Source organism: Dermacentor variabilis, chromosome 1, assembly GCF_050947875.1.
Source record: "Dermacentor variabilis isolate Ectoservices chromosome 1, ASM5094787v1, whole genome shotgun sequence".
In the NCBI taxonomy this organism is placed as follows: Eukaryota; Metazoa; Arthropoda; class Arachnida; order Ixodida; family Ixodidae; genus Dermacentor; species Dermacentor variabilis.
In genome coordinates this window covers 203,131,199-203,142,891 of record NC_134568.1, presented here as the reverse complement: position 1 = coordinate 203,142,891, position 11,693 = coordinate 203,131,199, and the positions used below count along the sequence as shown (strand labels likewise).

Genomic DNA, 11,693 nt, shown 5'->3' with positions numbered 1-11,693 from the left:
TGGTTTGCTGGAAGTCGGCGTACCTTTCCAGACACTTCTTGCTGCCTGCTGCGGCAGTGTTTCGTTGTTCGCCTCAAGACAATGATTTACGCATATTAAAGGTACAGGTAGCACAACTGCGGGTGCAATGCACGTTTCGAAAAGCCCAGCATCAGTGTGAATAGCGCTAACCAGGGTCCCCATAACGCAAAACTATTCCAATATATTTTTATTCCAATTTCCTGCCGTCAAATTTGCGTAACCGCCGACGCAAGCATCGGGCGGTGACCCGCAGGATTGTCTGAAGAGACCAATCATGATGCTCTCCTCATTTATAGGAGGTCACGTTTGTTTGGTTTACCTGCCATGGTTGCTCAGTGGCTATGGTGTTGGGCTGCTGAGCACGAGGTCGCTGGATCGAATCCCGGCCATGGCGGCCACATTTCGATGGAGGCTATATGCGAAAACACCCGTGGTACTTAGATTTAGGTTCACGGTGAAGAACCCTAGGTGGTCGAAATTTCCGCCTCATAATCAGAAAATGGTTTTGGCACGTAAAACCCCATAATTTAATTTTTTGTTTGCTTTAAAAACGAATAACATTGTCTACACTGAGCTGTTTGACTTATCTTATTGGCTAACAAGAGGTGAGGAGCATGCTCAAGTGTAGAGGGATTCGATGGGGCCGAGCCAGTGCACTGAAAATCGAGAACCGGATAAAGAGGGTGGTGCCGGCACCTGCGATTGGTCCGCTTTCCCTTAGCTTGCGGTGGCTGGTCGAAAATCGTGGCGGCATGCAACGGAAGCTTAAGAATGACGCTAAAACGGATTCTCAACAAAGAACATTTGGCAGAATGAGGTCTTAAATGCGCCAAAAGTGCTCGAAAACGTTACACGGCCACCCAAGAAGTTTATTATACGCAAATAAACCCATGCTCTCCGGCAGGTGCGAGTACCCAGTGACTGGGTGATCGGCGGCAGCCATCTTTTATTCCTTTCGGAACGGGGCAGCCTGTGGCTATTCAGAAAAAAAGTTCATTTTGTTCGGCATATTAATGCATCTTTAACATGTACGCGTCACTTTGACGCGTGAGTTTTCGCGCTTTTGTGACGTCGCGTGACAGGCGGGTGAAGTGGGTGCAGCCCTAAATGTTTTGACCAATAGCCGAGGACTAATGGAGAAAAGGCGTCGACTCAGAAATAACTATTCTTTTGTTCGGTCCAATCATGCAAAATCAGTGTGCACACTTCATATCAGATGCGGAGCTAGCTATCGCGGTTTTCGTGACGTTGCGGGACAGACGGGCGAAGTGGGGGTGGTCCAAAAAAGTTTTTGACCAATCGCGGAGGGCTGAGTGCAGAATTGGAATAGAAACATTTGGAATAGCGCTACGTCATAGCACCCCAGATTCGGCTATGAGCGGCAAATTTGGCTTTGTGGTCGCGGGTTTGTTCCTGAGCGCGAATAACTCGTAACTGCGCAGTGCGACATCCTGCTTAAAATCGCTTAGTTTAGCTATAGTTGAATATTTAAACAAAACAACATATAGGAGATTCGGTAGTTGTTTTTTAGACAACAAAATGAAAGGAAAAGACGCTGCCGGCCACGGCAGTTGCTATCTGAGCTTTCGTTCCCACAAGCTAGGGCCGGCAGAAATAGAAGGGATAGGGAGAAGATGGCAAGGGGAGGGACTGAGGATGGCGAGCAAGGATACGACGGAAGAGCAATGCGCACTGTTTACTAAGTGCGAAAATAAGTTTGCACCGCTTGCACGCGAGTGTTCAGGCACAGTTATGAATATTGCCGCAGGCGAGTGACCGTTGCAAACATCTGCAATAACACACTTTATATACGAAGCTGCAGGCCCAGTTCTGAATTGTATTACATACGAGCGACTGATCGAAACATCTGCAATAACATTCTGCATATACAAAAAAAAATTGGCAGTGGCTTAGCTCGGCTATGCCAGGATATACGTAGCGAAAAGCTAAGACATAGCATGGCTAGCCTTGGTTAATCTTGATTGCAAGTCCAGGTTAGTCTGGCTGTCTGGCTATGTTGCGGTGTTTAGCCAGTCATTCGGCGCGCTGTTCGTCTGTCTCCTGGGCGATTCGTTTCCTCTTCATCTCGTTCCGATGTCGATTCCAGGCCTCCTCTTGCTTATCAGAATTGTCGCAGTCCATATTGCCGCCTCAACTGTGGTTGCGGCGCACGCGAGCTTTCCTTGTCAATCCTCCGACAAGTTATCAGGCATCCGACGCAGCTGGCGAAGCGAGCGGAGGCGAGCGCAACGACGAGGAACACGGTGTGACGTCATAGCAAATGGCGGCGGCGGAAAGGCACGGCGCAACGGCGAACACCTGTGGCTCGGTGCTACGAGTGGCGCATGCGCAGTAGTGACTAAGGAGCGAGAGAGAGAAGTATCGGCGGCGAGGCGCGTGTTGTGACGTCATGTGCCTCCTCGGAGCACAGCCACGGCGAAATCGCAAGTTCGGGGCCAGTAAAGTTTTCGCTTTGAAATGCGCGCGTGCACTGCTCTCTCGCGAACTAAGCAGCCGCACTACGACTACGCAGTTTCACCGCTTGTACTGCCTACGACAAAACAGCACGTAAATAACAGCTGGAACGCATTACTCGCACGTTCACCTTTCTGTCAGTACCTAACTAATTTGCCACGTTTCCTTACTGCCTCTCGCACCAAAGCCGTGACTGCAAATGCATACCGTTCATGTGCATACAGCGCGTACAACCGCGCCGCGGGAGCGCGTTAAGAAGTACACTCTTAGGCAAAGTTACACCCTTTGGGGTGTATCTCTGCCACACAACAATAATCGTCATCTGCCTTGCTTGCGTTTCCTTTCTTAAAAACGCCGCGCCCGCTACTTTCTTGTCGGGAATGCTATGTCATGCTGATAACGCTCATGCCGTTCGTTACTGGGAAGTACCGGGCTCGCCGCGTTAAAGAAAGGAAATGCGGACAAGACAGATGACGATTATTATTGTGTGGCAAAAGGGTGTAATTTTGCTTAAGAGCGTACATGGCGGCCGACGCGAGCCGGAAGGGAAAGTGTGTTAGGAGAGGAGGAACATGTCACTACTTGGCAAAAGCCGATCTAGGGACTTTAGCCGCAATATGGTGACTCCCCATGGCCTAGTCCGATACGCCTGAGTGTACTTTCGCCATGCGAAAGAGGGCTCAAAGCCGGGCGCTTGTGCGCATGCGCTATGGCATGAGCTGGTCGCCGCGCTCCTGCGGCTCGCCAAATTATATATATATAAGAACGAGACGAAAGGGTGTTAACCGAGGAGCTCGATTTTTTAAAATCATATCATGAGAAGACCCCCAACAAACAAAGACACCAAGAAAAACCCAGGGGAAATTACTTGTACTTAGTAACTGAATTAAAGAAATCATAAATTAATGACAATGAAAGTGGATGAAAAAACTTGCCGCAGGTGGGGAACGATCCCACGTCTTCGCATTACGCGTGCGATGCTCTAACCAATTGAGTTACTGCGGCGCGGTTTCCTCATCCACTTTCTTCGGTATTTATTTGTTACTACTAGAACTAACCTTGGTAGTGTTAGCCAGTGCCACCACTCACAAACCTTGGCGGCGGATGTGGAACATCCTTTCTGCCGCAGGCGTCACGAGTACGTGATCTTTCTGGGTGAAGGCAAACGGTCAATAAACCCGCATATGCTACTTGAAGGCATCAATGTTGCCGGATTCGAGACACTCGTTATGTAAGAACGAGAAGAAAGAGCGTTAACCGATATTGCGAAGGTGACTTCTGTATATCTGCCGTGGTTTGCAGGACGTTAGCGTACCTTTTCGGACGCTTCTTGCTGCCTGCTACTACAATGTTTCATTGTTCGCCTCAAGACAATCATTTACGCATACTAAAGGCACAGATAGCACAACTGCGGGCGCAATGCACGTTTCGAAAAGCCCAGCATCAGTCTGGATAGCGCTAACCAGATTCGGCTATGAAAGGCAAACTTGGCTTTGTGATCGTGGGTTCGTTCTTGAGCGCGAATGACGGGTAACCGCGCAGTGCGACAGCCTGCTTAAAATCTCTTAGTTGAGCTATTGTTGCATATTTAAACAACAACATAAAGGAGATTCAGTAGTGGTTTTATTAGAGTACAAAATGAAAGGAAAATACGCTGTCGGCCGTGGCAGTCTTGTTATATATATCGTGTTGCAGTAACGTTCAAGAACACAGTAGCAAAACTGTGAATGACGAAACGAACTCTTTATTGGCCGGACCTGTGCCCACCGAAACAGGCTGCACTCAAAGCACAACGATAACGGCGAACACAGTTGGCGATCATCGAAATCTGATCAGCGGGTGAAGGGCGTCGGCTTTTATACATGAGCTATCGAAGGTTCCAGGGTAATCGCTGGTGCTCGCGTCTATTCCAGAAAGTACTACGCAATACGCGTCCCGCATACGATCACATAACGCAAGCTTCGGTGACAACAGACAACGGAGAGAACCATCGATAATCTTCGAGGGACTTCCCATTCATGCAGGCGCGTCGTGCGCTGAGCGATATTGTTTAACATTTGTGAGCCGTGGTGAAAACGAAAAGTACAGTTGTGTGCTTTTATACACACATATATATATATATATATATATATATATATATATATATATATATATATATATATATATATATATATACAGGGTGTTTCAGCTAACTTGGACCAAGATTTTGAAAAAACCTATGCGTTCTACAGAACAGATATCGCGCGGATGTCGTTAGCGTTTATCTAAACTTACAGTACCATTTTTGCTCGTCTTTTTTACGGTAATTAGCCGAGATAAATTAACTTTTTAAATATCGCTTGAAACGTTCAGGCGTCAATAGGAAAGTTGTGGAGCTTCACAAATATCGCCCAACGCAGGTACTTCCAACGAAATAGACTTAGCGCGGCCGTTTTTAATCGGGAAGAACGAAAGCCCGCGGAGTTTAAAAAAGACCGCGTAACAGCAAGCTCTTCGCACCCGAATGCGCCACGATTACAGCGCTCTCATGAGTGATTTGTAAAAACATCGCCAGCGCCGCGCCTTCACTTCACTTACGAGAAAGGGCTTCAGCCTTTGCTCGGCTCTGACATTACCGGCAGCGGCTGGCGACGGCGCTCAGAAAAAGCGTTTCGTCAGCAGCCGCTCGCGCCTGTTGCCGAAGAACACGCCGTCATCAGCCGTTTATTCCGATATGACAAGAAGAGCAATCTTTTCCCACGGTTCAAGTCGATGCGGAATAGTAAAAAATACAAAACATGCATCATACATCTGGAACATGTGCGAGAGAGGGCATCATTTGTTACATAACCGCTTATCTTCTTAGCTGTGCCAGCGGCTAGATGCATCTGGGCTTGACTCTACTACTGTCTTACCGCGCAACCGTTTCGAAGAATTTGTTTGCAGTGCCTAAAGCAGGGGAGGTGAATCTCCGCATGGCTGCCATTGGCTGTTTTCAAGCAGACGCTCTTTCAAGGCTTGCGCTGTAAGAGTTGGCAGTCGTAGCTGTAGGGAGGACCTTGACTCTTCGTCGGGACTTAGACGATTTATTTGCAGTATTTACAGTTGAACATGAGATACATTTACACAGTCTAGCGTGACTCCCAAACGTAGCCCGCAAGACGAAGCATACAGCAATCGAACACACAGCTCACGAGTACATTTCGAGCACGACAACGAGCACTCGCACGACGACGAGCACCAGCATACTGTAGCAGCCGACAACCACCGCTTATAAGCACTCCATTCGACGTCGTCGTTCGACGTCATAGTAGACTACCCGCCTTTTAGAGGAGGAGTGCTCACACCCACTGTGCCGCACAGGTTTCAATGCTCTCTCGAGGGCAGACGACCTCAGTCGTCGTGGTAGCACGCAGTCCACGCAGTACCACGCAGTCGTCGTGGTATCCATTGTCCTGCGTCCCCGTAGTCAGGTGGTCACGCCCGACCCCAGCCGGCGCCTCTAAATTCCAGGGCTGCCTTTCTCCTGTTCTCCGAACGAGGCGCTTGGTGGATGAACGCCGCCGTAGTGAAGTTCTCCAAAGGAAGTTCACGGTTGGTTAGCGCTGTCCTCGCTGGTTCTCTGAAGGGCGCCCCCACCGCGGGTGGATCGACGCACCTGCAGCGGGTTGAATTAGCTGCAGGCCGATCCTAACAGCTCCTCCATGGCCCGGAAAATCTCGCCTGGCCAGTGCTGGCAACCGCTGGGCAGGAAGAGAATGGCTGGCGAGCAAGAGGATGGCTTTGCTCTCTGCAACCCCTGCGCACTTGGAATGCCTCCAACCATCTCACAACAACTGGCATAGAAGAGTCGATCCCGGCAACACAATACCGCTCAGCGTTCAAACGCCCGGAATAAGCTGTTAACCCACCAGGCTTCCTATCAAAATTTTCAATGCAAGTCACTCCACTGGGAAACCCCAAATTTTGCCCCAAAATTTCGTGCCGCCAAAGCGCGCGTTCACGTTCCTCTTGAGTTCGACCAAACCCGACCGTCGCGCTGCACAAGTGTAAAGGTTTACGCAGAACTGAACCGAAGGCTCTCAACTACCAATACCCGAACATGTCTTAAGCAGGCTAGCTTGACGAACAGTCTGTTCTTACCCTATCACAGTGGCGTACTTACTCATGTACGGTTGCCAATGAACCGTCTGGCCAACTCCACAGGTACGTAATCACAATCGCGCTAGCTTTGTGGTCTCTATTCAGAACGCGTACTTGCGTCGTACGTAAGCATTTCATCACGCTTACTCACATTTGTTCCTTAGTCTATACAGGAAACGTACCTTAAACGAGCAACTAAATTTGCGTAACTTACGCACTCCGCAGAACCCTTAAAGAATGCGTCTGCTAATAACTCGTTCTACGCACGCGTACTAGAGAAGTCAGAATACGGCTGCCCTCAACACCCACGAGAAACGCAGTCATAAACTTTCTGCTTCCTTCTGTCCGCACAGGACACGCGCTGATGGAACTACGAACTCTTCTTAGTGCAAATCATGCACTCACTGAAAATCTACGCGCTTAACCTTAGAAAATAAAAAAACACATAAAAAAGAAGGTTAACTAATACACACACGCGTTACCATAGGCCTCTCAGCGATAACCTTGACACTCAGGTTACTCACACACACACAAAAAGAAAGCCTATCTACTCATTAACTAACACTCGCGGGACTAATTGTTTAAATACAACACCTCTTTCAAACCTCGGAGCTTCTCAAAAGAAAACTTAAAGAAAGCTCATACCTTACTTATTGAAAGAAACTTTAGTCTTAAATCGCGAAAATTTTCAAGTGCACAAAAATAAAACAAAACAATACGTTTTACTTCAGCGGAAGCTCCCTTGCCCTCCCGTTCCAAACATTTTCGACTGACTCATACTTTTGAGCCTTACCCGAGGTGGTCGCGGTTCGAAAGCTATTCTGGCTACCCAGGAACAACAAAAGGGCTGACTCAATCAGCTCTTCCAAGACGTTACAGCCTCCTGCCAATTTGCGTCCTGGCGCCACGCTTTCATCACTAACTTGACTGACCGCGTCTCGACTCCCTACCACCTCGTCTTGTCTTGCCGCCTGGCGCTTCTTCGCCCTACATGCTGCACTCCGAAAAGAACGACGGAACGACGAGGAACTTAACTGCCCCGCACCCTTTGTCCGCATCCGTGCAGAACATGCTTCTCGGTCTCATTTCGACCGGTGGCTCGAATGTTTTTGATGCGCCCACGTCGTCAACGACGACCGCACTTTTCTTTTTATCGCGCCTGTCGCCCTCTTTGGCTGCGTTACTTTATTCACCACATTCCGATCTTTACCGCGCTTCTTTTTACGGCGCTTTCTCTTTGAATTTCCTTTCATGCCGCCTTCTCGTGCCTCGTGCTGGCCGGTACACATTTCGTAGGCCCGGATCGGTCTCTTACCCGCACAGTCTGAGTGATTCTTAACTAAATCACCCCTCTCTTGGCTACCTAGACTGGCGGAGAGCCGCACCGATCCCTGAACAATGCACTTGTCTTCCCTTGAGCTATGGAGCTAGCAATCCTGAGAACTGCCCTCAACTGCATCGTCCAGCTCGCACTTCACTTCGGCACGCAGATCTGACTCGACATGGCTGCTCGCGTCTGTCGGGTCAGCAGTACTTTCTACTTCGTTAGCAACCTCGCTAACATTACAAGCGACGCACACGCGCGGTAATTGTGTCAATTTGTTCGCAGCTGGCCTAGCTGTCTCTACAGTCCTCTGGTGGCGCAGCACCTCGTCGCTCTCACTCTGGCCTTTAACGGCCTCTGCTGCCACTAAGGCATCGTTAGCGGCTAAAATTTGAGTTCACTTATGAACGTGCTGCTAATCTCGCAGGTGCTACTACTTTCCTCGGCTTTCGACTGAAATCTGATGTCTACTTCCTCCCACTTTCGCTGCGTCCAGCCTACAGATTCCTGAAGCCGCTGTTGACCTCGTGCGTTTAACTGCTGCAAATTTTGTATCTATTCCTTCACTGCTTCAATTTTTTTTTCAACCTCTTGCCGTTTCTGCTCACGCTCTTGGCGTTCTTGCCTAATTGATTCCCGTTCCTGTCTTTTGTTTAGAATTTCTTTACCCATTTGTTCGATGAATTTCAAATCATTGTTACTTTCTAGAATGGTTTTACGAATCTCTGATTCCGTCAAGTCCTCCTCTACGTCTACCTCGATCTCTTCACACAACCACAACAGGTCAGCTCTTGTCAAACACAATAGGACCATGGTCGCTAATTTAAGCTTTGGCTCTGCTGTCACACAATACTTGCTCCGATACCCACGCAAATCAGCATGCAACTAAAAGATCCCAGCGAATCAAATCCAAAAACACAGAGAAATTGAAGCCTGGTAAATCTTACAGCCAAAACCAAACGCTTACCCACTGAAGCAGCCCCATATCACCAGTCATTCTCCGCCGTACCCAGTCAGTTGCAAGAGGTGGTCAATCCCAAGTCGCCTCCAACTTGATATGGATACCGGTCGGTCACCATGTGCCAACGTCCGTCAGCTGCCGTTGCTGTCTCCGAGTCGCAGGCCGATGTACGAGCCGTAGGCCGATCCCACCACTGCCACCAGTTGTAAGAGTTGGCAGTCGTAGCTGTAGGGAGGACCTTGACTCTTCGTGGGGACTTAGGCGAGCAGGATTTATTTGCAGTATTTACAGTTGAACATTAGATACATTTACACAGTCTAGCGTGACTCCCAAATGGAGCCCGCAAGACGAAGCATACATCAATCGAGCACACAGCTCACGAGTACATTTCGAGCACGACAACGAGCACTCGCACGACGACGAGCACCAGCACACTGTAGCAGCCGACAACCACTGCTTATAAGCACTCCATTCGACGTCATCGTTCGACGTCATAGTAGACTACCCGCCTTTTGGAGGAGAAGAGCTCACACCCACGTGCCGCACAGGTTTCTGTGCTCTCTCGAGGGCAGACGACCTTTGCAGCGCAGTCGTCGTGATATCCATTGTCCTGCGTCCCCGTAGTCAGGTGATCACGCCCGACCCCAGCCGGCGCCTCTACATTCTAGAGCTGCCTTTCTCCTGTTCTCCGAACGAGGCGCTTGGTGGGTGAACGCCGCCATAGTGAAGTTCTCCAAAGGAAGTTCACGGTTGGTTAGCGCTGTCCTCGCTGGTTCTCTGAAGGGCGCTCCCACCGCGGGTGGATCGACGCACCTGCAGCGGGCTGAAATAGCTGCAGGCCGATCCTAACAGCGCCAAGGTCCCCTTCAGTTACGGCCCTAACCGCAGGGCGACGCAGAAGCAAAATGGCGGCGCACACGATTGTTTACGTTGTCATGGCAACAGGAACAGCGTCCGCACGGTGCCTACTCTCCCGAACGTTTTTATTTTTTTTTATTATGCCGACCCGCTCCGCTCCCTTTCCCCCTTGCCGCGCACGCCCCTTGTTTTGTTTTTACCTGTACGCGGCGCGTTTTTTTTCTTATCACGATGCGTTGGCACGCACGCAGTCTTGCCCATACTTATACCAGCAGGTGCCGGGACATAACAAAATTCCACTTCCAATACAACAGATCTTTGGTCTCGCTTTATTGACTTCGTTTCCGAAAACAGATTTTTCTTATAACGTGGTGGGTGATACACGCTAAAACAATGAGCAAAAGTGAAAGGTCCATGACATATACAAGAGTAGTAAACACAAAAATTCCGAGACGGTGAAATAAAAAAAAAGCACTAGAAAACGCGAAGGCCGTTTCATGTACACACACATACAGAAAGGCAAGATTTTTATATGACGCCCTCAAGACCGAAATGGAAACGAGCTTCTGATATATTTACTAAGATATTGCACAAAACTGGACGACGTGTATGACATAGTCATGACAACTATAGAAAGGGAAAACTCACTGGTAATTGCAAAAACAATGACACGCAAAATACCTAAAAATAGAATCAAATGCTAACATTGTTTGATTGACAGCCATACCAAAAAAAAGAGCTTACTTATAAACCTGCACGAAAGTATATGGAATGCGTGACATGTTCATTACTACTCAACAAATTGAAAACGACATGTCAGAACAAAAATAACATTGTACTAAAAACTGAACTACACGTTATCACATTATTTTGCACTTGGCCACAACTTGAGTAACGGTGGCAAAGGGAACAGATGGTAGTAGGCTTTTGCAGCAGCACATAGAGGGAGATAGTAAAACATCTTTATTAATAATATTTGAATGGCGAGAGCAGTGTGGGAGGAACCCTCAGTCCAGGGTCCCTAAGATGATTCCGGCGATGTTTCGAGCCCGTTGTATCACAGCTCGGAGGACCTTGGGAGGTCCGTCGCGGAGGGCATCGTCCCACAGCTCTTTGTTGTTAGAAAAGATTCGCAGCAAGGCCTATTCCTCAATCAAAGACCAGGTAAAATAAGCCAACAAAACGACTTTTCTTTCGACCCGAATGCAATGCTTAGCAATGAAATTACGTCACTTAAGGCACTAAGTCGTACCCAGTGGGCCCTCCTTTGTATAATAAACACGAACTGCAAAAATGTGCACGTAGGACGCTTGCAATGCTCATGCTTTCTAGAAGAAAAAAACGCGTATCATGCCTACACATGAAGGTTCGCGCGGTTTTCCCATCGGCGATTACTGAGATAGTACACAAACACGAACAGTAATTTTTCAGCTGTTAGTACGTTTGTAGAACGTGACACACAGAAAAGCACTGAGGGCGGTATGGAAAGCTGGGCAAGTTACTGAAGTTGCAGAATGAGACTTGGCACAGAAAAACACAAGTCATACACCAGGTGACAATGAGGAGAAACATCTATTTGTCAGCTTTCTCTACCGGCAAGAGGCAAGTGTAGCACAATCAAGGCGCAACGACGTCCGGAGGCTCATGGAGCACACACATGGACAGGGCTGTGTTCGTGTACATGCGCCTTCTGATGTTCTTTGTTCTGCGCGCTCACCGGTTGTCTTTAGGCACCCGGAACAACCTTGCAGGGCTCGTTTTTGAGGTATTCGTGCACCACTGCACGATGAACGAGCGGTACGAGTCGTGAAAGGGGTGAAACATCGCGGAGCACAAGCACACAGCTACCGAGGACCACGAAACTGACGAAACTACCCACGCCGGTCAACGCACAGCAGCGCACGCTTCGCGATAACAGCAGATAACGAAACA

At 48.7% G+C, this 11,693-nt stretch overlaps 1 non-coding gene across 1 annotated transcript; it reads right to left on the bottom strand.

Moving 5' to 3' along the window:
- Window positions 1-3,428: 3,428 nt before the first annotated feature.
- Window positions 3,429-3,501, bottom strand: TRNAT-CGU (transfer RNA threonine (anticodon CGU)). Its single transcript has one exon. It is a non-coding gene; the product is annotated as a tRNA-Thr (tRNA).
- Between the last annotated feature and the right edge of the window lie 8,192 nt (window positions 3,502-11,693).